Source organism: Lissotriton vulgaris, chromosome 3_1 (genome assembly GCF_964263255.1).
Source record: "Lissotriton vulgaris chromosome 3_1, aLisVul1.2, whole genome shotgun sequence".
Taxonomy (NCBI): domain Eukaryota; kingdom Metazoa; phylum Chordata; class Amphibia; order Caudata; family Salamandridae; genus Lissotriton; species Lissotriton vulgaris.
This window is the reverse complement of record NC_141689.1, coordinates 9,771,922-9,799,003: the sequence shown is the minus strand read 5'-3', so window position 1 is coordinate 9,799,003 and position 27,082 is coordinate 9,771,922. Positions and strand designations below refer to the sequence as shown.

General features: G+C 51.6%; 1 protein-coding gene across 1 annotated transcript in view; it reads left to right on the top strand.

The window, feature by feature from the left end:
• The first annotated feature begins 16,697 nt into the window (after positions 1-16,697).
• Positions 16,698-27,082, top strand: part of LOC147725813 (sphingomyelin phosphodiesterase 5-like) — a 112,706-nt gene continuing 102,321 nt past the window's right edge. Inside the window, exon 1 of the mRNA XM_086959991.1 lies at positions 16,698-17,361. The gene's annotated coding sequence lies outside the window, so the exon portion shown is untranslated. The remainder of the gene's footprint in view (positions 17,362-27,082) is intronic.

Here is a 27,082-nt window from a genome sequence, read left to right as displayed (position 1 = left end):
GGAAGGCACCAGTTGGCCGTCACCTCGACCAGGTGAGTGGGCGACGCTAGGCTCTGCAGTCTCACGGACCAGGAGGCGTTGTCGGCGACCACGGTGGAGGTGCGAGCTGTCCCACGACGGATGAAGCTGTCGGCGTCCTGAGTGGACCAGGAGGGTCCGGGGTGCTTCTCGAAAAGATGGAAGCAAGGGCCAGTCTGGAGCAACCAGACCGGCAGTGATGATTCTCGGATGTCGTTACAGAAGGACACAAGCCAGCGGCTAGTGACCAGACAACGTGCTGAGCAGCGAGCAGAAGGGCCCCTCGCAGATCGTGGAGATGCTGGGGGACTGCACTTCGGAGCTGGAGCGGCTCAGGGTCGGGGCTTCTCGGACCCCAGAGCACTCACCAGAGAGTTACCTCGATGGTCGTGCTGGTTTTTAAGAGCGTGCAGGTTCTGATGATGGCCGGTCCCTCGAGGTCTCGTCGCACCCACAGATCACAGCTGAGCTGATGACGGGGGTAGAGGTCAGAGGTGCCAGGGAAGCCGGTTCTCGTCGAGCTGGGCCGTCGGATTCCTTGAGGAAGGACTTACTGCAAACCGCAGAGTTCTTAGATGGTGCCCGCTGATGCAGGGTGACTACTCCTTAGCCACAAGGGAGAAATCTTGAGAAGAGTCTTGAAGTCCTTTCGTAGAAAGTATTCTTGATTCAAAGATGATCTAATTTGGAAGGGTCCCCGCTCCGGCCTTTATCCTAAAGAAAGGGGTGGGTACATGACTAGGTCCTGCCCTAAGGGTGGGACCAGGAAGGGGGGTAGTTACACCCCTCTCCCCTGCCGGACTTTCCCCAGGCCAGGGCTGTCGCCCCTGGAACTGGTTCTAACCGGCAGATGCGTAGTGAGCACCGGGGTGCCACTCCGCAGTCACCTTCTCGCAAAAGCCCTACCTACCCAGAATACACAAACCCTGTCTGGGACGGTGCGAACACCGCCCTCGACAGGAAACCCTTTGTCCAAGCGCTCCTCGCTGGAAGGACTCCCAGCAGCAGGAGGTCAGACTTGTGTCTGTGGTGGCAGCATCCATTTTGTGGAGCTGAGGCTTTCGTTAACTTTAACCGGGGTTCACAGTTACGTACATGTCGTGTACCTCTAGAAGGGCGGAATGCTAACCTCGTCGCCAGAGTTGGTGAGAGGGCAGCATCCCGATTCGTATGACACCTTACTCGACACGTCTTGATAACGCGACACCGAAGTTACCGATGTGGCACGCGTTATCATGGAACAGCCATTGGGTCTTTTCTCCGCAAGCTGCAACCGGCTCGGCTCGGGCCAGAACACAGTTCACGCGAGCCCATGCACTCTGCCTTCAGGATTGTCAAGGCCTGCCATAGGAGTGACTGATAGGGACTCGGGTGTCCATTATATGGTTAGATATAGAGCTACTATACCTAAAGCAAAGGGTGATTACACGACTTCGCCCCAGCTGTCATGCAGCCAGTTGTGTCAAATTTAGGAGGCCAGCCAGGGGTGGCATAATACATGCTGCAGCCCCTGGCGGCCCTGGGTACACCTATGCCCTGAGTTACAGGGTCTGATAAGGTGGTCCAGTACCAATTGGTAAATGCACCTAGGGTACATATCGTAATTTAGAAAGAGAACAGCCAGGCTGTGGGTCTGATTTGCAGGCCCACAGCCAGAGAAAGTCGTAAACCAGTGAAACAAAAGCAAAAAATCTGGGTGATCATAGGATTGCAGACCCTACTCTCCTACATGACCCCCCCCCAAACGTCGGAACAACTAGCTAACCTTGACCAGGTGAGTCTTCTTGTTCTAAGTGGAAATATCTGGAGAGCCCATCGGCATTGCCATGATCAGTACCAGGTCTATGTTCCACTGTGAAGTCCATCCCCTGTAGGGAAATGGACCACCTAAGCAGTTTGGGGTTTTCACCCTTCATCTGATTTAGCCACAAGAGGGGCTTATGGTCGGTCTGAATCTTGAAGTGAGTGCCAAACAAGTATGGCCTCAGCTTCTTCAGGGCCCAAACCACAGCAAAGGCCTCCCTCTCAATAGCTGACCAATTCTTCTCTCTAGGGGTCAGCCTTCTGCTTATAAAAGCAATGGGCTGGTCTTGACCATCAAAATTCAGTTGAGAAAGAACAGCTCCCACACCCAACTCAGAAGCATCTGTTTGGACAATGAATGGTTTGGAGTAGTCCGGACTCTTGAGGATAGGCGCCGTGCACATGGCCTGCTTTAGGTCATCGAATGCTTTTTGACAGCTCGCTGTCCACTGAACCTTTTTTGGCATTTTCTTACTTGTCAGTTCATTTAATGGTGTCACGATGGAACCATAGTTCCTGACAAACTTCCTATAGTAACCAGTCAGGCCCAAGAAAGCTCGAACCTGAGTCTGGGTGGTTGGAGGAGCCCAGTCCCTGATTGACTGTATCTTGCTCTCCAGTGGCTGAACCTGACCTCCACCTACAAGGTGGCCCAGGTATACAACCTGTGTCTGCCCTATCTGGCACTTGGTGGCCTTGATAGTGAGGCCTGCTGCTTGCAGCGCCTCCAATGTCTTCCGCAGGTGGACCAGGTGATCCTCCCAGGTGGAGCTAAAGACAGCAATATCGTCAAGATACGCCGCACAGAAGTCATCCAGCCCAGTAAGGACGTGATTCACCAACCGTTGGAAGGTGGCAGGTGCATTTTTCAGACCAAAGGGCATCACCACGAACTGATAATGCCCACCAGGGGTTGAAAATGCAGTTTTAGGCTTGGCGTCCTCAGCTAACCTGATTTGCCAATACCCAGCTGTCAGGTCAAACGTACTTAAGTAGTTGGCCGAAGCCAGCCTATCAATAAGCTCGTCTGCCCTTGGTATTGGGTGGGCGTCAGTCTTAGTGACTGCATTGAGACCCCTGTAGTCTACGCAGAACCTCATCTCTCTCTTACCACCCTGGGTGTGAGGTTTCGGCACTAGAACTACGGGACTAGCCCAAGGGCTATCCGAGGGTTCAATGACTCCCAGCTCCAACATTTTCTGCACTTCACTTTTGATGCAGTCTCTAACGTGATCAGGCTGCCTGTAGATTTTACTCTTTACGGGCAAGCTGTCACCAGTGTCGACCTCATGGGTGCACCAATCGGTCTGACTGGGTGTCAGAGAAAACAGATGTCGGAACGACTGAAGAACCTGTTTACAGTCGCTCTGTTGATGTTCGGAGAGGCTGCCACAAAAGACAACACCATCTACCGAGCCATCGTCAGGATTCTGAGTGAGCAGGTCGGGGAGAGGGTCACTCTCCTCTTCCTGTCCCTCATCTAGGGCCATGAGCAAACTCATGTCCTTCCTGTCGACATATGCTTTTAGCCTGTTGACATGAAGCACCCTGTGGGGGCTCCGGGGAGTTCCCAGGTCGACCAGGTAGGTGACCTCTCCCTTCTTCTCCAGGATGGTGTGGGGCCCGGACCATTTGTCCTTGAGTGCTGCTGGGGCCACTGGCTCCAACACCCACACCTTCTGTCCGGGCTGGTAAACAGTCAAGACAGCCTTTTGGTCATGCCAAGCTTTTTGGAGTTCTTGGCTGGCCTTAAGGTTTTCGGATGCCTTCTCCATGTATTCAGCCATCCGCGAGCGGAGGCCGAGCACATAGTCCACTATGTTGGTTGCCGGCTTTTTGAGAGGTCTCTCCCATCCTTCCTTCACCAAACACAGGGGTCCTCTTACAGGATGCCCGTACAAAAGTTCAAAAGGGCTGTAGCCAACCCCCTTCTGTGGGACTTCTCTGTAGGCGAACAAGAGGCAGGGGATCAGGACGTCCCATCTACGCCGAAGCTTTTCCGGTAGTCCATGAATCATCCCTTTTAGGGTCCTGTTGAATCTCTCAACAAGCCCATTGCATTGTGGATGATAGGGTGTAGTGAACTTGTAGTTGACACCACATTCCTTCCACATAGCAGTTAAGTAGCTCGACATAAAGTTTGCACCTCTGTCGGAGACGACCTCCTTAGGGAAGCCCACTCTGGAGAATACTCCAACCAGGGCTCTTGCCACAACAGGTGCTGTAGTGGTCCTAAGGGGAATAGCTTCAGGGTACCTGGTGGCATGATCCACTACCACCAGTATAAACTTGTGCCCTGATGCTGTTGGTGGTTCCATGGGACCGACGATGTCGATCCCCACCCGTTCAAAGGGCACCCCCACCACAGGCATTGGTATAAGGGGGGCCTTTGTCGTGCCACCTGACTTACCACTGGCTTGGCAAGTGACACAGGAGCGGCAAAACTCCTTGGTATCCTCATTCATGTGAGGCCAGTGAAAGTGCGAGACAAGCCTGTCCCACGTTTTCGTCTGGCCTAAGTGACCTGCTAAGGGAATCTCGTGGGCCAAGGTAAGTAGGAAACCACGCTGAGACAAGGGGACGACCAGCCTCCTGGTCATGCCAGGCTTGGGGTCTCTTGACTCAGTGTACAGGAGTCCATCTTCCCAGTATACCTTGTGGGTACCTGTGGCGTTCCCAGCAGCCTCAGCAGCAGCCTGCTGTCTGAGGGGTTCAAGAGAAGGGCAGTCTAACTGGTCCTTCCCCAGGTCTTCCCTTGAGGGTCCCCCTGAGCCCAAGAATTCAACTTGATCAAGTTCGAACTCCCTAGGCTCAGTTTCCCTCAATTCCTGTAGGTCAGCCTCCTCTGAGACTTGATCCTCGACCTGGGGCAAGGGGGAAGGCGCAGCCTTAACCCTACTGCTCTTTTTCTTGGGAGGTGTCTGGTCCGTTGTTCCAGGATCCAGCACCTGTTCAGTGGGGCATTTCCTGACCTGTGACCTAGTCACAGCGAACACATGTGCTGGCAAACCTAACATTTCCATGTGAGTCCGGTGCTCCACTTCTGACCATTGTGACGACTCCAAATCATTGCCCAACAAACAATCCACTGGGAGGTCTGGACTAACTACAACCTTCTTTTGGCCAGTTACCCCTCCCCAGGAGAAAGCTACAATTGCCATACTGTGATTGGTAGTGACATTGCTTGCATTGGTCACCAGGAATTCTGTACCTGGCATGATCTGTCCAGGGTCCACAAAGTTAGGCGTCACCATGGTGACGCTGGCACAAGTGTCCCTATAGGCCTGAGCCATCTTTCCATTTATGAAAGGCGTCTGTCGGTATTTGCCCAGCGTATTGGGACTTATGTCAGGGGACACGTCCGCGTCCCCTGTACTGACAAGGACAGCCTGAGTGAGTGTGACAACTAAGTTGTCACGCCCCTCAGAACCCAGGGTTAACCCTACTAAACCCTTGGGAGGCGCACTACCACTGCTGACTGTACTAGGGGGCACAGGTGCCTTAGGGGCTGTAGTGGCAGGAGTCTGCCCTCCTCCTTTCTTGGTGCACTCACTAAACCAGTGAGATTTACTTTTACAGTACTGGCACCATCTTTTGGATTGGCCTTCTTTCTTCTTTTGGGGAGCCTGACCCCCACCCTCTTTGGGTTGTTGGGGACCTGTCGAAGACTTCTGGTCATTTTGTTCCCCTTTAGAATCTTTACCCTTCTGGTCTGCTTTCTTCTGACCACCTTGATTCTGGCCCTGGTTCTGTTTAACTCTCGTACGAACCCATCTGTCTGCCTTCTTTCCCAATTCTTGGGGAGAGGTCAGATCCGAGTCGACAAGATGCTGATGCAACAACTGGTTCTGACAATTGTTTAAAATTTGTTCTCTCATCATCAAATTATACAATCCTGCGTAATCAGTAACCTTACTGCCCAGCAACCAGCCCTCAAAAGCCTTAGTGGCACAATCGACAAAATCAGACCAGTCTTGAGCCTGCGTTTTCTGGGTATCCCTGAACAGCACCCTGTACTGCTCAGTGGTTAGGCCGAACCCTTCAACGAGTGTATTCTTCAAGACTTGGTAATTATTAGCGTCCTCTACCCTTGTGGTGAGGAGCTTGTCTCTTCCTTTTCCTTCAAAGGAGAGCCACAAGATAGCTGCCCACTGACTCTGGGGAACGCCTTGCACAGTGCAGGCCCTCTCCAAAGCAGTAATCCATTTGTGGATGTCGTCCCCTTGTTTAAAGGGGGGCACTATCTTCCCAAGGTGTTTCGTATCGAAACTCTTTTCCCTATTACTAGGTACATTGCTGCCACCAGTGGGGATTGCCCCACTTAACTGTTGCTCTCTAGCGAAAGCGAGCTTTTCCTTGGCCAGGGCAAGTTCTTCCCTTTCGATCCTTAGATTAGCTGCCCTTTCCTTCGCTTCGTACACTCTCCTCTGAGGGGACGTCATCCCTCTTTGAGAAGAGTTGTGAGAGCCGTTGGTATGAAGGGATCTGCCAGAGTCTCTTGACAGAGATCGGGCTCGTCCATTCCCCAGGTTAAGCGGAACCGACAGTAGCGCCGGGGTTCCCCCAGTACCACTATCGTGTCTGCTTAAGTTGGACCGTGTTAGTCTGACGACTTCTACCTGTCCCTTATCTGCCTCGTCCCCAGAGAGATCCTCATCCTCGTCCTCCTCTCCCTCTTCGTTCTCAGTTACGAGGTGGATGAGGTCAGGATCATCTCGGGTTCCCTCGAGGGGAGGCATGTCTCCTTCTGGATTAGAAGAGCTACGAAGTTTCTCAGCTCTCCTGGCATCATAAGTCTCCAAGAGACCAATCAGAAAGGACGTTGTGGGGTTAGACCCCTGCTGAATCTTCCGGGAGTGACACAGTCGTCTTAACTCCTTGAAGCTCAGCACAGTATATCCTGAAGGGATGACCTGTGGAGGGTCAACTGACACAAGGGGAGACTCAGAGTTTCCTCCTTGGCCCGACATACTGTTTCTAGTGTGGTGTAAGTGATGCACCTACCTACACTATGTGTTTTCCTACTGATCCCTTGCTAAGAGTTGTAGCCAAGGTGTGCTAAGCCTTGAGGAGCTACAACAGCTGGTTCAGTAGAACTCAGAGTATTCTAAGCTTTAGTTATATGTACTAACAGTACTTGCGCGATCTTTCAACAAGATATTCTTAGGATACGTGTGGTAAAACAACAGCAAGCTCAAATCCCAACCGCTGCTCACCAATGTGAGAAGTTGGCCCGATATGCAACGTTCGCTATTCTAGCGACCGCTATGTATCGTTCCAACGACCCTTATGGTGTTTGGTTGTAAGTCAACCTATAGACCAGCTATCCTAGTAGCGTGGATACGAGCAGTCTAAGGCTAAAGACTCGAGAGGGCGCGTTAAGCCAGCTGTTTACCACACATGTACCCCTTGAACACCCAGTGAAAGGACACCACACAAGAGTTATGAAAATAAACAGTATATTTATTAAGAATCACAACAGCCCTGTACTCTTTATGAGGACAGGGTACTTAGCACAAACCAAATCTCTTTAGCAAATACTTTAAGTGCACAATTAAAACAAGTGTCCGAGGACACGGAAAGGTTAAGGCAAGTCGGAAGCGAGGGACTCGGGACCCTAGAGTAAGGAGGCTATGCAGGCACTGAAATGCCGAGTTACCTAGCCACGAGGGCTGCGGCTGCACAAGTCTTACAGGCGTCGGGGTCTTCGCTGACGAGCCAGGAGCCGGAAGAAAAGGAGTTGCTGGCCGGCGACCAGTGATGAATAGTTCGTAGAGATCCAAGCCTGGATCGGAGATTGATGAAACCTGAAAGCAGAGGGGACCAAGTTCGTACTACTAGCCAGTAGTCAGAGGGTACCAGGAAGGCACCAGTTGGCCGTCACCTCGACCAGGTGAGTGGGCGACGCTAGGCTCTGCAGTCTCACGGACCAGGAGGCGTTGTCGGCGACCACGGTGGAGGTGCGAGCTGTCCCACGACGGATGACGCTGTCGGCGTCCTGAGTGGACCAGGAGGGTCCGGGGTGCTTCTCGAAAAGATGGAAGCAAGGGCCAGTCTGGAGCAACCAGACCGGCAGTGATGATTCTCGGATGTCGTCACAGAAGGACACAAGCCAGCGGCTAGTGACCAGACAACGTGCTGAGCAGCGAGCAGAAGGGCCCCTCGCAGATCGTGGAGATGCTGGGGGACTGCACTTCGGAGCTGGAGCGGCTCAGGGTCGGGGCTTCTCGGACCCCAGAGCACTCACCAGAGAGTTACCTCGATGGTCGTGCTGGTTTTTAAGAGCGTGCAGGTTCTGATGATGGCCGGTCCCTCGAGGTCTCGTCGCACCCACAGATCACAGCTGAGCTGATGACGGGGGTAGAGGTCAGAGGTGCCAAGGAAGCCGGTTCTCGTCGAGCTGGGCCGTCGGATTCCTTGAGGAAGGACTTACAGCAAACCGCAGAGTTCTTAGATGGTGCCCGCTGATGCAGGGTGACTACTCCTTAGCCACAAGGGAGAAATCTTGAGAAGAGTCTTGAAGTTTTTTCGTAGAAAGTATTCTTGATTCAAAGATGATCTAATTTGGAAGGGTCCCCGCTCCGGCGTTTATCCTAAAGAAAGGGGTGGGTACATGACTAGGTCCTGCCCTAAGGGTGGGACCAGGAAGGGGGGTAGTTACACCCCTCTCCCCTGCCGGACTTTCCCCAGGCCAGGGCTGTCGCCCCTGGAACTGGTTCTAACCGGCAGATGCGTAGTGAGCACCGGGGTGCCACTCCGCAGTCACCTTCTCGCAAAAGCCCTACCTACCCAGAATACACAAACCCTGTCTGGGACGGTGCGAACACCGCCCTCGACAGGAAACCCTTTGTCCAAGCGCTCCTCGCTGGAAGGACTCCCAGCAGCAGGAGGTCAGACTTGTGTCTGTGGTGGCAGCATCCATTTTGTGGAGCTGAGGCTTTCGTTAACTTTAACCGGGGTTCACAGTTACGTACATGTCGTGTCCCTCTAGAAGGGCGGAATGCTAACCTCGTCGCCAGAGTTGGTGAGAGGGCAGCATCCCGATTCGTATGACACCTTACTCGACACGTCTTGATAACGCGACACCGAAGTTACCGATGTGGCACGCGTTATCATGGAACAGCCATTGGGTCTTTTCTCCGCAAGCTGCAACCGGCTCGGCTCGGGCCAGAACACAGTTCACGCGAGCCCATGCACTCTGCCTTCAGGATTGTCAAGGCCTGCCATAGGAGTGACTGATAGGGACTCGGGTGTCCATTATATGGTTAGATATAGAGCTACTATACCTAAAGCAAAGGGTGATTACACGACTTCGCCCCAGCTCTCATGCAGCCAGTTGTGTCAAATTTAGGAGGCCAGCCAGGGGTGGCATAATACATGCTGCAGCCCCTGGCGGCCCTGGGTACACCTATGCCCTGAGTTACAGGGTCTGATAAGGTGGTCCAGTACCAATTGGTAAATGCACCTAGGGTACATATCGTAATTTAGAAAGAGAACAGCCAGGCTGTGGGTCTGATTTGCAGGCCCACAGCCAGAGAAAGTCGTAAACCAGTGAAACAAAAGCAAAAAATCTGGGTGATCATAGGATTGCAGACCCTACTCTCCTACAATGACGTATAAGAATGTTCTGAGGGATTCAGCGCAGAGCGCTCTGCGTGAGGAGACGACGTGGCAAAGTGATGATTGTGTGATCGCGGCATTTGGGTGAATGGGTTGCAAGCGTGAGTCAACGTACGTCATCAGAGAAAGGAGTTAACAAAATAACTTCCTTAAAAAAGATTACAGAGCGGAAAGACTACGCGGCGGTAATGTGTTTGAGTTACCGGTGTAGCACAACGTCTGAGTTAAAAGAAAAGAGACAACAAGTAATTGTAGATTATTTCACTTTGAAAATAAACAGGAACTAGTGGTTTGTCAAGGACATTTGTCGTGAAGGGTATTTAAGGAATACTCTAAGTACAATTTAAATCCACTTTGTTATTTATTTAAGAACGAAACAAACACTTAAAATAAGTATATTATAATATAATATTTAAAATTTAGAGTTTATTGATCTGAATATGAATATGAAAATACAAATTGATATTTTAAAATGTTATGTGACAACATTGTGGCGTATTATTTAATGTAACTTTAGTAGTTTAGGTTAAGCTGACTATAGTATTATTTAATAATTATATAGGTATAGTGAAAATAGAAAGTATAAAGAGGAATCAATCTAATTTAGTTTAGGTTTAAAGATGCAGAATGTAACTACTCCACCATTTTTTCTTAGTGATCCGGGTGAACCAAAAGTTAAATGGTGTAAATGGAAAAAAAATTGTGCATTATGCAAGGGTATGTGGCACTAACTTAAGTGTGGAAAGAAAATATTCTTTATTGTTACATTGTCTTGGAGGAGAGGGACGGGAGGTGCTAGAAAATTTACCAGCTTTATGTCCTCAGGAACAACGAGGTTTAGATGAGTATGAGGTATGTTTATTACAGCTGGATAAGCACTATTTGCCTCGTGTGAGTACAATTATGGAAAGATACCATTTTTGAAGAAGGGAGCAAGGAAAGGATGAATCAGTTGAGGAATATTTAACTGCTTTAAGAAAATTATCCTCTACTTGTAAATTTGGTGCAGCAAATGAGCGTTTAAGAGATCAGTTTGTTTTAAAATGTAGAGAGGATAAGATCAGAGAGGAATTGTGGCTAATGGACGAACCGGCTTTGGAAGAAGTTATAGGTATAGCTAAGAGGGTGGAGCATATGTTAAAATGTGTCAATGAGTTAAAAAATGACTAAGGAAAAACTGAGGCAATAGTTGAAGAAATGAAGGAAAATGTTTCTCAAGTAAAAGATGTGAAGAACTTTGTTAAAGATTTAAGTAAAGAAGAAACTGCATCTACTACTATAACGTGTTTCAGGTGTGGAAAGTCTGGTCACAAAGCCAACTCAAAGTTTTGCCCAGCTTTGAGTTTTGTGTGTCATGGGTGTGGAAAAAAGGGTCATTTTCTAAAATGTTGTAAATCTAAAGATAAGAAAATAATGAATAAGGAGATAAAAGAAGTTATATGTCAGGTAAAAGATAAAAGTGGTAATGATCATCCAAGTGGAAAAGTTAAGATTGATGGTATAGTATTAGAAATGAAATGTGACTCTTGTGCACATATTTCAATTATTTCAAAAGAAATTTATGAAAAATGTTTTAAAATGAAAAACAGGCTTTACAAAATGGATGTGAGTCCAGGGGGGTATGGTGGGTCTCCCATAAGAACCTTGGGTTACTTTAATGCTTCTATTGAAATGGAAAAGAAAATAATTGTTGGAAAGATCTATGTTTCAAAAATTGGTGATTGTTTAATTGGGTGGCCACATCAACGCTTATTGAGGGTGATGTTGAATCCTAATTCTAATCCTCAAGTTCAAATTCAAGAGGTGGAATCTAATAGTAACTCTTTTATAGAGGAGTTTCCACGTCTTTTCCGTTCAGAATTAGGTTGTCTTAAAGGTTACAAGCATAGTATTAAGTTAAAGAAAGATGCTGTACCTGTTATTGCTAAAGTTAGAAGAAATCGGATAGCTGTACAAGACAAGGTGGAACAAGAATTGAAGAAGTTACAAGAACAGGATATTATTGCTTCTGTGGAGGCAACGGAATGGTTGGCTCCAGTTGTTGTCGCGAACAAACCCAATGGCGAGATAAGATTATGCTGTGATTTGAGATCACTCAACAAAGAGGTTATAGTTGATAAATTTCCATTACCAAATATAGATGAGTTATTAACTTCTTTGGGTGATTCTAAAGTATTTATGACGTTAGATCTTACTCAGGCTTATCATCAGATTGAGTTGACGCGGGATTCACAAGATCTAACGGCTTTTATCACTCCAATGGGTGCATTTAAGTATAAAAGGATGCCGTTTGGTCTTGTGTCTGCTGCGTCGGTTTTTCAGCCTGTTATGGCCTCTATTTTGAAAGGAATAAAATCAGTAAAATGTTACCAAGATGATTTATTGATTTATGGAAACAATCAAGAAGGACATCACAAGACTTTGAGATTAGTCTTAAAGAGGTTAGAATCTGCTGGACTTACGTTGAAATATCAGAAATGTAAATTTTCAGTTAGTGAAGTCAATTATCTAGGACACAGTATATCAGCTTTGGGGATTTCACCTAAGAAAGATTGAATTTGAATTTAAAATATTTATAAAGCGCTGCGTTCACCATACGGTTTCTTGGCGCTATGGAGGCAAAATTAGCAGAGGAGAGACAATAGAAACTGGTACAGTGAAAGGTAGCAAATGAGGACAATTTACAGCGAGAAGGCCTGCTTGAATAAAAAGGTTTTGAGGCCTTTACGGAAGAGAGAATAGTGCTTGGCCGACCGAAGGTGATCGGGGAGGGAATTCCAAAAAGTGGGTGCCAAGAATGAGAAGTTGGCCCCTCCCCACTTTTTGCGCTTGTAGCGGGGTACCTGCAGAAGAGATTGGGAGGATGAGCGAAGCTCTCTGGTAGGGACATAGTCCCTTATCAAAGAGGTAATGAAGGCGGGAGCTGAGCCCTGGCGTGCCTGGAAGACCATGCAGCCAGTTTTAAAAAGGGATCGCTCCCTGACAGGTAGCCAGTGGAGCGCCGTCAGTAACGGGGTTGAGTGATGGGAGCGGGAAAGGCCGTACACTAGTCGGGCCGCCTGGTTTTGAACCAGTTGGAGCTTTCGTAACCTGTAAACTGGAATGCCGTTGTACAGGGCATTGGCGTAGTCCAGCCGGGAGATCACTAGGGCGGACATGATCAGTTTAAGTGCCAGGGGAGAAAAGAAACGGGAAACAGTGCGAATAGTGCGAAGAGTGAGAAAGCAAGAAGAGACAACGGAGCTAATTTGTGAGTGTAGGGTAAGATGATTATTCATTTTGATACCTAAGGTCTTAACTGTAGGAGAGGGAGTGGGAGGGGAACCTAAGGAAGAGGGCCAAAAGTGGATACTATACAAATTTAGCGTCACCAAAGAACAAAGAGGAAATTGTTTCTATTTTAGGTATGGTTGAATATTATGGTAAATTTATAAAAAATCTAGCAAGTAAATTTTGTAATTTACGGAATCTATTAGGAAAGAATAATGTGGTCAGAAGAATGCCAAAAAGAATTTGAGGATATTCAAAAAAATGTAGTTGATGCTCCAGATTTGCAAGCATTTATTCTTTTTGAAGAAACTTTTGTTATAACTGATTCTAGTTCAAAGGGTTTAGGTGCTATTCTAAAACAAAAAAGAGGTGGAAAGGAAAAACGTATTGCTTGTGCTTCAAGGAGTTTGAGGGGTTCAGAACTAAACTATTCGGTAATAGAAAAAGAAGCTCTGGCAATCTTTTGGGCTCTGAGAAAATGTAAAAATTTCTTTGGGGTTTAAAATTTAAAGTTTGTTCATATCATAAACCTTTAAAGGGAATTTTTATGATGAAAGGTTTGGACAGTGTTTCTTCAAGGATCAGAAAATGGGTAATTGGTCTTCAGGAATTTCATTTTAGTGTGGATTATATACCAGGTGTAGAGAATGTGACTGCAGACTGTCTTTCACGTTTAGTTGGTGATGTTTGTGAAGGTGGTGTTGAGGAAGAAATCTGTGAAAATGAGGTTAATGTTTGTGAGATTACTTCTGGTGTCATATTTGAAGAGGAGTGGTTGGAAGAAAACAGAAAGGATAGTGAAATTTCTAATGTGAATAATCTGGTTTTGAATAATTCTAGTTTTGACAAATCTTTGTCTAAAGTTTTGCATTTGGTTATAAATGAATTATCTGTGGAAAATGGGATTCTTTTCAGGGGTTCTAAGTTAGTTCCTCCTAATTCTTTAAGGAAAAGGTTAATTGAGGAGGCTCATCAAGGTCATTTAGGCATTGTTAAAACCACGGAAAGAATTTGATGCTCATTCTGGTGGCCAGGGATGGATCTGGAGATTGAAAGAGAAGTAAGAGAGTGTTTGCAATGTAAAGTAAGTGATAAGATTCTTGTTTCTCGTACTGCTCCTATGGTGTGTCGCAATCTTCTGAGTGGTCCTTGGGAGGATATTGCAATAGATGTTGTGGGTCCACTTGCTGGTGAACATCGTACTCCTTATCTTATTGTCGTAATTGTCCTATATTCAAGATGGGTTGAAATTTCATCTGTATCTGAAGTCACATCTACATGTGTAGTAAATTTCTTAAAAGAAATTTTCAGAAGAGAAGGGTTTCCAAAAACTCTTGTATCTGATAATAGTGCCCAATTTTGTTCCAGCATGATGTCAGAATTTTTAATATCTTGTGGAATTCAACATAAAAAATCTTCAGTATATCACCCAGAAACAAATGGAACCGTGGAACGGTTTAACAGGGTGATAAAGGAAAATATAATACTTTCAAGAGTAAATACGTTAGATTGGAAAGAGGAGTTGCAGAAATGTATTTTAGCACATAGATTTTCTCCTCAAATGTCAACTAAAAAGACCCCTTTTGAATTATTTAAAGGAAGAACTCCAAATACAAGTTTATGTCCAGGATGGATGTTTTGGGGCAAAGGAGTAAAGGATAATAGTATTGGAGATTGGAGAATCAGCGAAGAAAGACTCCAGTTTGTTTTGATGAAAGGAAAAGAGTAAAAGAAGGGAAAGTGATAGTTGGTGACGTGGTTAGAGTCAGAGCACCTGTTGGAGCTTTGTCTTGGTCAAAATATTCGGATCCTATGGGTGTCATCAAATGTTTTAAAAACTTTGTAAAATTGGAGAATGGCAAAATCTGGAATTTAAATTGTGTAGTCATTGTTAAAGAATGCACTTTAAATAAGAATTTGATTAATGGAAATTCTTTCTGTTCTAATGAATCTGAAAGATCTGAAGTCAGGAGTAGCACTCGTATCAAGAAAACCCCTATCTATCGGAAAGATTATAAAAGTTAAGTTATATTGTTTTTCATGTGACTAATTATTTTCTTGCATTCTGTATTTCATTTCCTTTTGTTTCATTTATTCTGAGTTTAAGCTTTTGTTATAAGAAAGAAGATGTGTGGTGCCCTCTCTCTTCTACATTGGTAAGGGTTCAGCTGCGCATGTCACCTGCACGCGGTTACAGCTGTCTCTAGTGGTCACTTCTGTACTCACTGTAGTGTCCTCTCTCTTCTACATTGGTAAGGGTTCAACCACGCATGTCACCTGCACACGGGTGCAGCCACGCATGTCACCTGCACACGGGTGCAGCCACGCATGTCACCTGCACACGGTTGCAGCTGTCTCTTGTGGTCACTTCTGTACTCACTGTAGTGTCCTCTCTCTTCCACATTGGTAAGGGTTCAACCACGCATGTCACCTGCACACGGGTGCAGCCACGCATGTCACCTGCACACGGGTGCAGCCACGCATGTCACCTGCACACGGGCGCAGCTGTCTCTTGTGGTCACTTCTGTACTCACTGTAGTGCCCTCTCTCTTCTACATTGGTAAGGGTTCAGCCACGCATGTCACCTGCACACGGGTGCAGCCACGCATGTCACCTGCACACGGGTTCAGCCACGCATGTCACCTGCCCACGGTTACAGCTGTCTCTAGTGGTCACTTCTGTACTCACTGTAGTGTCCTCTCTCTTCTACATTGGTAAGGGTTCAGCCACGCATGTCACCTGCACACGGGTGCAGCTGTCTCTTGTGGTCACTTCTGTACTCACTGTAGTGTCCTCTCTCTTCTACATTGGTAAGGGTTCAGCCACGCATGTCACCTGCACGCGGTTACAGCTGTCTCTAGTGGTCACTTCTGTACTCACTGTAGTGTCCTCTCTCTTCTACATTGGTAAGGGTTCAGCCACGCATGTCACCTGCACACGGGTGCAGCTGTCTCTTGTGGTCACTTCTGTACTCACTGTAGTGTCCTCTCTCTTCTACATTGGTAAGGGTTCAGCTGCGCATGTCACCTGCACGCGGTTACAGCTGTCTCTTGTGGTCACTTCTGTACTCACTGTAGTGTCCTCTCTCTTCTACATTGGTAAGGGTTCAGCCACGCATGTCACCTGCACACGGGCGCAGCTGTCTCTTGTGGTCACTTCTGTACTCACTGTGGTGTCCTCTCTCTTCCACATTGGTAAGGGTTCAGCCACGCATGTCACCTGCACACGGGTGCAGCTGTCTCTTGTGGTCACTTCTGTACTCACTGTGGTGTCCTCTCTCTCCTACATTGGTAAGGGTTCTGTGGAACCTGGAGTGCTCTGATGGTTAATGTTCTCTAAGAGTCAGTTATTGCCTGGCAGCTGATGGATGGGGTGTTAATGAATAAACCTCTATGCTACAACTACAATATATCTGTATTTATTGTGAACTTTTCACTCACCCCTGCTGTAAACGTCAGAGTTTAACCCTGTATCATGTGTGTTGTAAAGCGCTTCGATGCCTTCGGTTTATAAAACTGCAGATAAATACATACAACGTGTGTGCTTCAGTGTGCAGGTGTGTGGTCTTCTCCACATGGATGAAAGGTGGAGTCAGTCAAACTTTCTCCTCCACTTGGATAAAACGTACAGTCCCCCGGACTCTCCTGTAAACAAACAAATGTGCGGTCACCCAGACTCTAGCCTTCATAAGGATAAAAGGTGGAGTCACCCTGGCGCTCTCCTCCAGATGGATAAAAGGTGAAGTCACCGCGGCCCTCTCCTGCATAGTGAAAAAAGGTGGAGTCACCCTGACTCTCCTCCTCACGGATGAAAGATAGAGTCACTCTGACACTCCTCCACATGGTTGAAAGGCGGAGTTACCCCGAGTCTCCTCCACACGGATGAAAGGCGGAGTCACCTTGTCTCTCGTCCATACGGATGAAAGGCGGAGTCGCCCTGACTCTCCTCCACACGGATGAAAGGCGAAGTGGCCCTGACTCGCCTCCATACGGATGAAAGGCGGAGTCACCCCGGCTCTCTTCTCCATGGCGAATCTCATCTCTTTGGAGCTCACTCAACATGTCTCGTTTGCAGCCGGGGTTTGATGTCAGGCCAGGGCGGGGCCACGGGTGACGTAAGCAGCGGCGCCAGGGGTTAAAGTCCAAGGGTCATAGGACAGACGAGGGGCCTGTGCCCAGGGGTCCCAGGTCATTTATTTATTTGATGCGTTTTGCTCTCGCGCGGACTTTCCCCGAAGGCGTCAGAGGCTTCACAATAGGAACAGAAGTGAACAAATTACAAAAGCAGGCGACACGTAACATGAGGCAAAAGTGACAATCGCGAGCCAACAAAATACAGTGCCCTCGCGACCCCGGCTTTAATTAACCCTCGGTCAGGGGCGCCTCCGGACAGAAACTACAAGATCCAGAATGCAACGGGTGATATTGACCAAAGAGAGCTAATCCTGGCAGCGGCGAGGGGGGCTTCGCACACCAAACTCATTAAAGGAAAGAGAGCAGAGGAGGGACGAGGGGGGTGAGAGGAGGCCTGAGGGTAGGGAGAGCGGAGGGGAGGAGAGACAGGAGGGCCGGAGGTGTGTGAGGTGCGAGGGCGGGGACAGGAATCAGGAATCAGGAAGCTCTGACTGCCCAGGTGTCACCGCGGAGGAAGGTAGGAGCGCCCCAGGGGTGCGGGGGTTTGGGGGTCTGGAGAAGACCGGGGGGGGGGGGAAGCTGGGGAGTGTCGAGTACTATGAGGATGTTGACAGAAGTTGGAGTTTACACTGGATCTAGGAAAGTTTGGAGAAACTTAACAACTTCAATCCAGAGGGCTCTGTGTGTGTCTGGAGGGCTCCGTCTGTGTGTCTGGAGGGCTCTGTGTGTGTGTCTGGGGGGCTCTGTGTGTGTGTCTGGAGGGCTCTGTGTGTGTGTCTGGCGGGCTCTGAGTGTGTGTCTGGAGGGCTCTGTGTGTGTCTGGAGGGCTCTGTGTGTGTCTGGAGGGCTCTGTGTGTGTGTCTGGAGGGCTCTGTGTGTGTGTCTGGAGGGCTCTGTGTGTGTGTCTGGCGGGCTCGGAGTGTGTGTCTGGAGGGCTGTGTGTGTGTCTGGAGGGCTCTGAGTGTGTGTCTGGAGGGCTCTGTGTGTGTCTGGAGGGCTCTGTCTGTGTCTGGAGGGCTCCGTCTGTGTGTCTGGAGGGCTCCGTCTGTGTGTCTGGAGGGCTCTGTGTGTGTGTCTGGAGGGCTCTGTGTGTGTGTCTGGAGGGCTCTGTGTGTGTGTCTGGAGGGCTCTGTGTGTGTGTCTGGAGGGCTCTGAGTGTGTGTCTGGAGGGCTCTGAGTGTGTGTCTGGAGGGCTCTGAGTGTGTGTCTGGAGGGCTCTGAGTGTGTGTCTGGAGGGCTCTGTGTGTGTCTGGAGGGCTCTGTCTGTGTCTGGAGGGCTCCGTCTGTGTGTCTGGCGGGCTCTGTGTGTGTGTCTGGAGGGCTCTGTGTGTGTGTCTGGAGGGCTCTGTGTGTGTGTCTGGAGGGCTCTGTGTGTGTGTCTGGAGGGCTCTGTGTGTGTGTCTGGAGGGCTCTGTGTGTGTGTCTGGAGGGCTCAGTGTGTGTGTCTGGAGGGCTCTGTGTGTGTGTCTGGAGGGCTCTGTGTGTGTCTGGAGGGCTCTGTGTGTGTCTGGAGGGCTCTGTGTGTGTGTCTGGAGGGCTCTGTGTGTGTGTCTGGCGGGCTCGGAGTGTGTGTCTGGAGGGCTGTGTGTGTGTCTGGAGGGCTCTGTGTGTGTGTCTGGAGGGCTCTGAGTGTGTGTCTGGAGGGCTCTGAGTGTGTGTCTGGAGGGCTCTGAGTGTGTGTCTGGAGGGCTCTGAGTGTGTGTCTGGAGGGCTCTGAGTGTGTGTCTGGAGGGCTCTGTGTGTGTCTGGAGGGCTCCGTGTGTGTGTCTGGAGGGCTCTGTGTGTGTGTCTGGAGGGCTCTGTGTGTGTGTCTGGAGGGCTCTGTGTGTGTGTCTGGAGGGCTCTGTGTGTGTGTCTGGAGGGCTCTGTGTGTGTGTCTGGAGGGCTCTGTGTGTGTGTCTGGAGGGCTCTGTGTGTGTGTCTGGAGGGCTCTGTGTGTGTGTCTGGAGGGCTCTGTGTGTGTCTGGAGGGCTCTGTGTGTGTCTGGAGGGCTCTGTGTGTGTCTGGAGGGCTCTGTGTGTGTGTCTGGAGGGCTCTGTGTGTGTGTCTGGCGGGCTCGGAGTGTGTGTCTGGAGGGCTGTGTGTGTGTCTGGAGGGCTCTGAGTGTGTGTCTGGAGGGCTCTGTGTGTGTCTGGAGGGCTCTGTGTGTGTCTGGAGGGCTCTGTGTGTGTCTGGAGGGCTCCGTCTGTGTGTCTGGAGGGCTCCGTCTGTGTGTCTGGAGGGCTCCGTCTGTGTGTCTGGAGGGCTCCGTCTGTGTGTCTGGAGGGCTCCGTCTGTGTGTCTGGAGGGCTCCGTCTGTGTTTCTGGAGGGCTCCGTCTGTGTTTCTGGAGGGCTCTGTGTGTGTCTGGAGGGCTCAGTGTGTGTGTCTGGAGGGCTCTGTGTGTCTGGAGGTCTCTGTGTGTCTGGAGGGCTCTGTTGTTGTCTGGAGGGCTCTGTGTGTGTCTGGAGGGCTCTGTGTGTGTGTGTCTGGGGGTATCTCTGTGTGTCTGGGGGTATCTCTGTGTGTCTGGGGGTATCTCTGTGTGTCTGGGGGTATCTCTGTGTGTCTGGAGGGCTCTGTGTGTGTCTGGAGGGCTCTGTGTGTGTGTCGAGGGCTCTGTGTGTGTCTCTGGAGGGCTCTGTGTGTGTGTCTGGAAGGGGCTCTGTGTGTGTGTCTGGTGGGCTCTCTGTGTGTGTGTGTCTGGAGGGCTCTGTGTGTGTGTCTGGAGGGCTGTGTGTGTGTGTCTGGAGGGCTCTGTGTGTGTGTCTGGAGGGCTGTGTGTGTGTGTCTGGAGGGCTGTGTGTGTGTGTGTCTGGAGGGCTCTGTGAGTATGTGTCTGGAGGGCTGTGTGTGTGTGTCTGGAGGGCTCTGTGAGTATGTGTCTGGAGCGCTCTGTGAGTGTGTGTCTGGAGGGCTGTGTGTGTGTGTCTGGAGGGCTGTGTGTGTGTGTCTGGAGGGCTCTGTGAATGTCTGGAGGGCTCTGTGTGTGTGTCTGGAGGGCTGTGTGTGTGTGTCTGGAGGGCTGTGTGTGTGTGTCGGGAGGGCTCTTTGTGTGTGTGTCTGGAAGGCTCTGTGTGTGTGTATCTGGAGGGCTCTGTGTGTGTGTGTCTGGAGGGCTCTGTGTGTGTGTCTGGAGGGCTCTGTGTGTGTGTCTGGAGGGCTCTGTGTGTGTATCTGGAGGGCTCTGTGTGTGTGTGTATCTGGAGGGCTCTGTGTGTGTGTGTATCTGGAGGGCTCTGTGTGTGTGTGTGTGTCTGGAGGGCTCTGTGTGTGTGTCTGGAGGGCGGTGTGTGTGTGTCTGGAGGGCTGTGTGTGTGTGTCTGGAGGGCTGTGTGTGTGTGTCTGGAGGGCTGTGTGTGTGTGTCTGGAGGGCTGTGTGTGTGTGTCTGGAGGGCTGTGTGTGTGTGTCTGGAGGGCTGTGTGTGTGTGTCTGGAGGGCTCTGTGTGTGTGTCTGGAGGGCTCTGTGTGTGTGTCTGGAGGGCTCTGTGTGTGTGTCTGGAGGGCTCTGTGTGTGTGTCTGGAGGGCTCTGTGTGTGTGTCTGGAGGGCTCTGTGTGTGTGTCTGGGGGGCTCTGTGTGTGTCTGGAGGGCTGTGTGTGTGTGTCTGGAGGGCTCTGTGTGTGTGTGTCTGGGGGTATCTCTGTGTGTCTGGGGGTATCTCTGTGTGTCTGGGGGTATCTCTGTGTGTCTGGGGGTATCTCTGTGTGTCTGGGGGTATCTCTGTGTGTCTGGGGGTATCTCTGTGTGTCTGGGGGTATCTCTGTGTGTCTGGGGGTATCTCTGTGTGTCTGGGGGTCTCTCTGTGTGTCTGGAGGGCTCTGTGTGTGTCTGGAGGGCTGTGTGTGCGGAGGGCTCTGTGTGTGTGTCTGGAGGGCTCTGTGTGTGTGTCTGGAGGGCTCTGTGTGTGTGTCTGGAGGGCTCTGTGTGTGTGTCTGGAGGGCTCTGTGTGTGTGTCTGGAGGGCTCTGTGTGTGTGTCTGGAGGGCTCCGTGTGTGTGTCTGGAGGGCTCCGTGTGTGTGTCTGGAGGGCTCCGTGTGTGTGTCTGGAGGGCTCCGTGTGTGTGTCTGGAGGGCTCTGTGTGTGTGTCGAGGGCTCTGTGTGTGTCTCTGGAGGGCTCTGTGTGTGTGTCTGGAGGGGGCTCTGTGTGTGTGTCTGGTGGGCTCTGTGTGTGTGTGTCTGGAGGGCTCTGTGTGTGTGTCTGGAGGGCTGTGTGTGTGTGTCTGGAGGGCTGTGTGTGTGTGTGTCTGGAGGGCTGTGTGTGTGTGTCTGGAGGGCTGTGTGTGTGTGTCTGGAGGGCTCTGTGAGTATGTGTCTGGAGCGCTCTGTGAGTGTGTGTCTGGAGGGCTGTGTGTGTGTGTCTGGAGGGCTGTGTGTGTGTGTCTGGAGGGCTGTGTGTGTGTGTCTGGAGGGCTCTGTGAATGTCTGGAGGGCTCTGTGTGTGTGTCTGGAGGGCTCTGTGTGTGTGTCTGGAGGGCTGTGTGTGTGTGTCTGGAGGGCTGTGTGTGTGTGTGTCTGGAGGGCTGTGTGTGTGTGTCTGGAGGGCTGTGTGTGTGTGTCGGGAGGGCTCTTTGTGTGTGTGTCTGGAAGGCTCTGTGTGTGTGTATCTGGAGGGCTCTGTGTGTGTGTGTCTGGAGGGCTCTGTGTGTGTGTCTGGAGGGCTCTGTGTGTGTGTCTGGAGGGCTCTGTGTGTGTATCTGGAGGGCTCTGTGTGTGTGTGTATCTGGAGGGCTCTGTGTGTGTGTGTATCTGGAGGGCTCTGTGTGTGTCTGGAGGGCTCTGTGTGTGTGTGTCTGGAGGGCTGTGTGTGTGTGTCTGGAGGGCTGTGTGTGTGTGTCTGGAGGGCTGTGTGTGTGTGTCTGGAGGGCTGTGTGTGTGTGTCTGGAGGGCTCTGTGTGTGTGTCTGGAGGGCTCTGTGTGTGTGTCTGGAGGGCTCTGTGTGTGTGTCTGGAGGGCTCTGTGTGTGTGTCTGGGGGGCTCTGTGTGTGTCTGGAGGGCTCTGTGTGTCTGGAGGGCTGTGTGTGTGTGTCTGGAGGGCTCTGTGTGTGTCTGGAGGGCTCTGTGTGTGTCTGGAGGGCTCTGTGTGTGTGTGTCTGGGGGTATCTCTGTGTGTCCGGGGGTATCTCTGTGTGTCTGGGGGTATCTCTGTGTGTCTGGGGGTATCTCTGTGTGTCTGGGGGTATCTCTGTGTGTCTGGGGGTATCTCTCTGTGTGTCTGGGGGTATCTCTCTGTGTGTCTGGGGGTATCTCTGTGTGTCTGGGGGTATCTCTGTGTGTCTGGGGGTATCTCTGTGTGTCTGGGGGTATCTCTGTGTGTCTGGGGGTCTCTCTGTGTGTCTGGAGGGCTCTGTGTTTGTCTGGAGGGCTGTGTGTGCGGAGGGCTCTGTGTGTGCGGAGGGCTCTGTGTGTGTGTCTGGAGGGATCTGTGTGTGTGTCTGGAGGGCTCTGTGTGTGTGTCTGGAGGGCTCTGTGTGTGTGTCTGGAGGGCTCTGTGTGTGTGTCTGGAGGGCTCCGTGTGTGTGTCTGGAGGGCTCCGTGTGTGTGTCTGGAGGGCTCTGTGTGTGTGTCTGGAGGGCTCTGTGTGTGTGTCTGGAGGGCTCTGTGTGTGTGTCTGGAGGGCTCTGTGTGTGTGTCTGGAGGGCTCTGTGTGTGTGTCTGGAGGGCTCTGTGTGTGTGTCTGGAGGGCTCTGTGTGTGTGTCTGGAGGGCTCTGTGTGTGTGTCTGGAGGGCTCTGTGTGTGTGTGTCTGGAGGGCTCTGTGTGTGTGTGTGTCTGGAGGGCTCTGTGTGTGTGTGTGTGTCTGGAGGGCTCTGTGTGTGTGTCTGGTGGGCTCTGTGTGTGTGTGTCTGGTGGGCTCTGTGTGTGTGTGTCTGGTGGGCTCTGTGTGTGTGTGTCTGGTGGGCTCTGTGTGTGTGTGTCTGGTGGGCTCTGTGTGTGTGTGTCTGGTGGGCTCTGTGTGTGTGTGTCTGGAGGGCTCTGTGTGTGTGTGTCTGGAGGGCTCTGTGTGTGTGTCGAGGGCTCTGTGTGTGTCTCTGGAGGGCTCTGTGTGTGTGTCTGGAGGGGGCTCTGTGTGTGTGTCTGGTGGGCTCTGTGTGTGTGTGTGTCTGGAGGGCTGTGTGTGTGTGTCTGGAGGGCTGTGTGTGTGTGTCTGGAGGGCTGTGTGTGTGTGTCTGGAGGGCTGTGTGTGTGTGTCTGGAGGGCTGTGTGTGTGTGTCTGGAGGGCTCTGTGAGTGTGTGTCTGGAGCGCTCTGTGAGTGTGTGTCTGGAGCGCTCTGTGAGTGTGTGTCTGGAGGGCTGTGTGTGTGTGTCTGGAGGGCTGTGTGTGTGTGTCTGGAGGGCTGTGTGTGTGTGTCTGGAGGGCTCTGTGAATGTCTGGAGGGCTCTGTGAATGTCTGGAGGGCTCTGTGTGTGTGTCTGGAGGGCTCTGTGTGTGTGTCTGGAGGGCTGTGTGTGTGTGTCTGGAGGGCTGTGTGTGTGTGTGTCTGGAGGGCTGTGTGTGTGTGTCGGGAGGGCTCTTTGTGTGTGTGTCTGGAAGGCTCTGTGTGTGTGTGTATCTGGAGGGCTCTGTGTGTGTGTGTCTGGAGGGCTCTGTGTGTGTGTCTGGAGGGCTCTGTGTGTGTGTGTATCTGGAGGGCTCTGTGTGTGTGTGTATCTGGAGGGCTCTGTGTGTGTGTGTGTGTCTGGAGGGCTCTGTGTGTGTGTGTCTGGAGGGCTGTGTGTGTGTGTCTTGAGGGCTGTGTGTGTGTGTCTGGAGGGCTGTGTGTGTGTGTCTGGAGGGCTGTGTGTGTGTGTCTGGAGGGCTGTGTGTGTGTGTCTGGAGGGCTGTGTGTGTGTGTGTCTGGAGGGCTGTGTGTGTGTGTCTGGAGGGCTGTGTGTGTGTGTCTGGAGGGCTGTGTGTGTGTGTCTGGAGGGCTGTGTGTGTGTGTCTGGAGGGCTGTGTGTGTGTGTCTGGAGGGCTGTGTGTGTGTGTCTGGAGGGCTGTGTGTGTGTGTCTGGAGGTCTCTGTGTGTGTGTCTGGAGGGCTCTGTGTGTGTGTCTGGAGGTCTCTGTGTGAGTGTCTGGAGGGCTCTGTGTGTGTGTCTGGAGGTCTCTGTGTGAGTGTCTGGAGGGCTCTGTGTGAGTGTCTGGAGGGCTCTGTGTGTGTGTCTGGAGGGCTCTGTGTGAGTGTCTGGAGGGCTCTGTGTGAGTGTCTGGAGGGCTCTGTGTGAGTGTCTGGAGGGCTCTGTGTGAGTGTCTGGAGGGCTCTGTGTGAGTGTCTGGAGGGCTCTGTGTGAGTGTCTGGAGGGCTCTGTGTGAGTGTCTGGAGGGCTCTGTGTGAGTGTCTGGAGGGCTCTGTGTGTGTGTCTGGAGGGCTCCGTCTGTGTGTCTGGAGGGCTCTGTGTGTGTGTCTGGAGGGCTCTGTGTGTGTCTGGAGGGCTCTGTGTGTGTCTGGAGGGCTCTGTGTGTTTGGAGGGCTCTGTGTGTTTGGAGGGCTCTGTGTGTGTGTCTGGAGGGCTCTGTGTGAGTGTCTGGAGGGCTCTGTGTGTGTGTCTGGAGGGCTCTGTGTGAGTGTCTGGAGGGCTCTGTGTGAGTGCCTGGAGGGCTCTGTGTGAGTGCCTGGAGGGCTCTGTGTGTGTGTCTGGAGGGCTCTGTGTGTGTGTCTGGAGGGCTCTGTGTGTGTGTCTGGAGGGCTCTGTGTGTGTCTGGAGGGCTCTGTGTGTTTGGAGGTCTCTGTGTGTTTGGAGGGCTCTGTGTGTGTGTTTGGAGGGCTCTGTGTGTGTGTCTGGAGGGCTCTGTGTGAGTGTCTGGAGGGCTCTGTGTGTGTCTGGAGGGCTCTGTGTGTGTGTCTGGAGGGCTCTGTGTGTGTGTCTGGAGGGCTCTGTGTGTGTCTGGAGGGCTCTGTGTGTGTCTGGAGGGCTCTGTGTGTTTGGAGGGCTCTGTGTGTTTGGAGGGCTCTGTGTGTGTCTGGAGGGCTCTGTGTGTGTGTGTCTGGAGGGCTCTGTGTGTGTGTCTGGAGGGCTCTGTGTGTGTGTCTGGAGGGCTCTGTGTGAGTCTGGAGGGCTCTGTGTGTGTGTCTGGAGGGCTCTGTGTGTCTGTCTGGAGGGCTCTGTGTGTCTGTCTGGAGGGCTCTGTGTGTGTCTGGAGGGCTCTGTGTGAGTGTCTGGAGGGCTCTGTGTGTGTGTCTGGGGGGCTCTGTGTGTGTCTGGAGGGCTCTGTGTGTGTCTGGAGGGCTCTGTGTGTGTCTGGGGGGCTTTGTGTGAGTGTCTGGAGGGCTCTGTGTGAGTGTCTGGAGGGCTCTGTGTGTGTGTCTGGGGGGCTCTGTGTGTGTCTGGAGGGCTCTGTGTGTGTCTGGAGGGCTCTGTGTGTGTCTGGAGGGCTCTGTGTGTGTCTGGGGGGCTCTGTGTGTGTGTCTGGGGGGCTCTGTGTGTGTCTGGAGGGCTCTGTGTGTGTCTGGAGGGCTCTGTGTGTGTCTGGGGGGCTCTGTGCGTGTCTGGGGGGCTCTGTGTGTGTGTCTGGAGGGCTCTGTGTGTGTGTCTGGAGGGCTCTGTGTGTGTGTCTGGAGGGCTCTGTGTGTGTCTGGAGGGGGCTGTGTGTGTGTCTGGAGGGCTCTGTGTGTGTCTGGAGGGCTCTGTGTGTGTGTCTGGGGGGCTCTGTGTGTGTCTGGAGGGCTGTGTGTGTGTCTGGAGGGCTCTGTGTGTGTCTGGAGGGCTCTGTGTGTGTCTGGGGGGCTCTGTGCAGAGTCGTTTGAGTGAATTGGCAAAGCGGTCTCTGGTCCTGGGCCCCAGCCTTCCAGGGGCCCCTGATAGGGCCAGCTCTGTCCTGCAGTCTGACCCCGATGCTGGAATATCTCCCACATTGATCGGTTGAAATACTATTTCCTGTCATTTATTTTTCAGGTGTTTGAGAGTCTATTTCAGACAAATGCAGTCACGTTTGTTTATTTCATGCAAGATCCATACAAACTAGTTTAGTTTTGCTGTAAGCGGGGCCACACGTGATCGATAGGATGGGGGCGGGGGCGGGACAGGGGTCCGAGAGGTTATTGTGAGTCTGCCTTCTGCTGCATTCATTATTTACAGCCCTCTCTGCTGACGCTTTATGTTAAGTGATTTCCTTTGCGTCGATCTTAGTGCGACAGCGCCCGGTCCAAGAACCAGGAATAGCGCTAAGTGTGACCTCGAAGCGCATTTTCCTCCCCTGGAATGAATCGTAGTGGTACCTGCCCCCACCCTCACACCACGCCTCAAACCCACTCACACTCCACAGACCTGACCCCCTCCTCACCTCACGCAACTACAGACCGCCGTGGAGCGACCCTCGTGGCATGTATGTGGGGAGTGTTTTGTAAACTCCCCCCCCCACACACACTCTGGTGGAGAAGTGTGGCTCAGGGGTTAGAGGCGGCAGACCCGGAAGCTGAGATCGGCCCTGGACCAGGGTTCGATTCCCCGCCTCGGCGGGTCTCGGGCTCAAAAATTCCACGGACTCGATAATTCTCGCTCCGGTGCCTTCTCGACTCACGGGTTCACACTCTGCGACTCTGGGCAATAGCTTGCTTAATCTCCATAACGGCCCCTCGTGGCGGGATGCCTGGCTTTCACCTTGTGGATACCCTGCCGGGGTTATCTCACAGGGGAATACCAGGACGTAGTGTGGCTCACTGGTTAGAGGCGGCAGACCCGAGAGCAGAGGACGGCCCGGGATCAGGGTTCGATTCCCGGCGCGGCAGGTTTCTGGACCAGGGTCAGCGGACTCGATAATTCTCTCGCCTCGGTGCCCACTCTGATCAGCGATCACACTCGGCAACTCTGGGCATTAGCTTGCCTCATCTTCACTAACGGCCCCACCAGACCGCCGGGGATGCCTGGTCTCACCCTGGAGATACCCATTAAGGGACCATCTCTCAGGGAAGCCAGGAAGGGTTTCGCAGCGGTCGAAGCGCCTTGGGACCCTACGGGTAAGTAGTGCGCTATATAAATGCCTATACATACAGGACGGGTTCCCTAAGCAAGCGCCGGGAAACCCTTTGTGGGTAGCTGTGCGCTATATAAGCTCAAATACATTTACATATACATTTACACAGGTATGTGATGGTGACGTGAGAGCATGATCCAAGCGCTGTTCCCATGCCCTATGTGTGATCGTCAGCAGCCTGCCTCTTTTCCTTTCAATCAATCAGGAGTTTGTTAAAGCGCAACTACTCACCCGTAAGGGTCTCAAGGCGCTAGGGGTGGGGGGGTGCAGGTTCCATTCCATCAAGGAGGGGGTCTGTCGAAGAGCC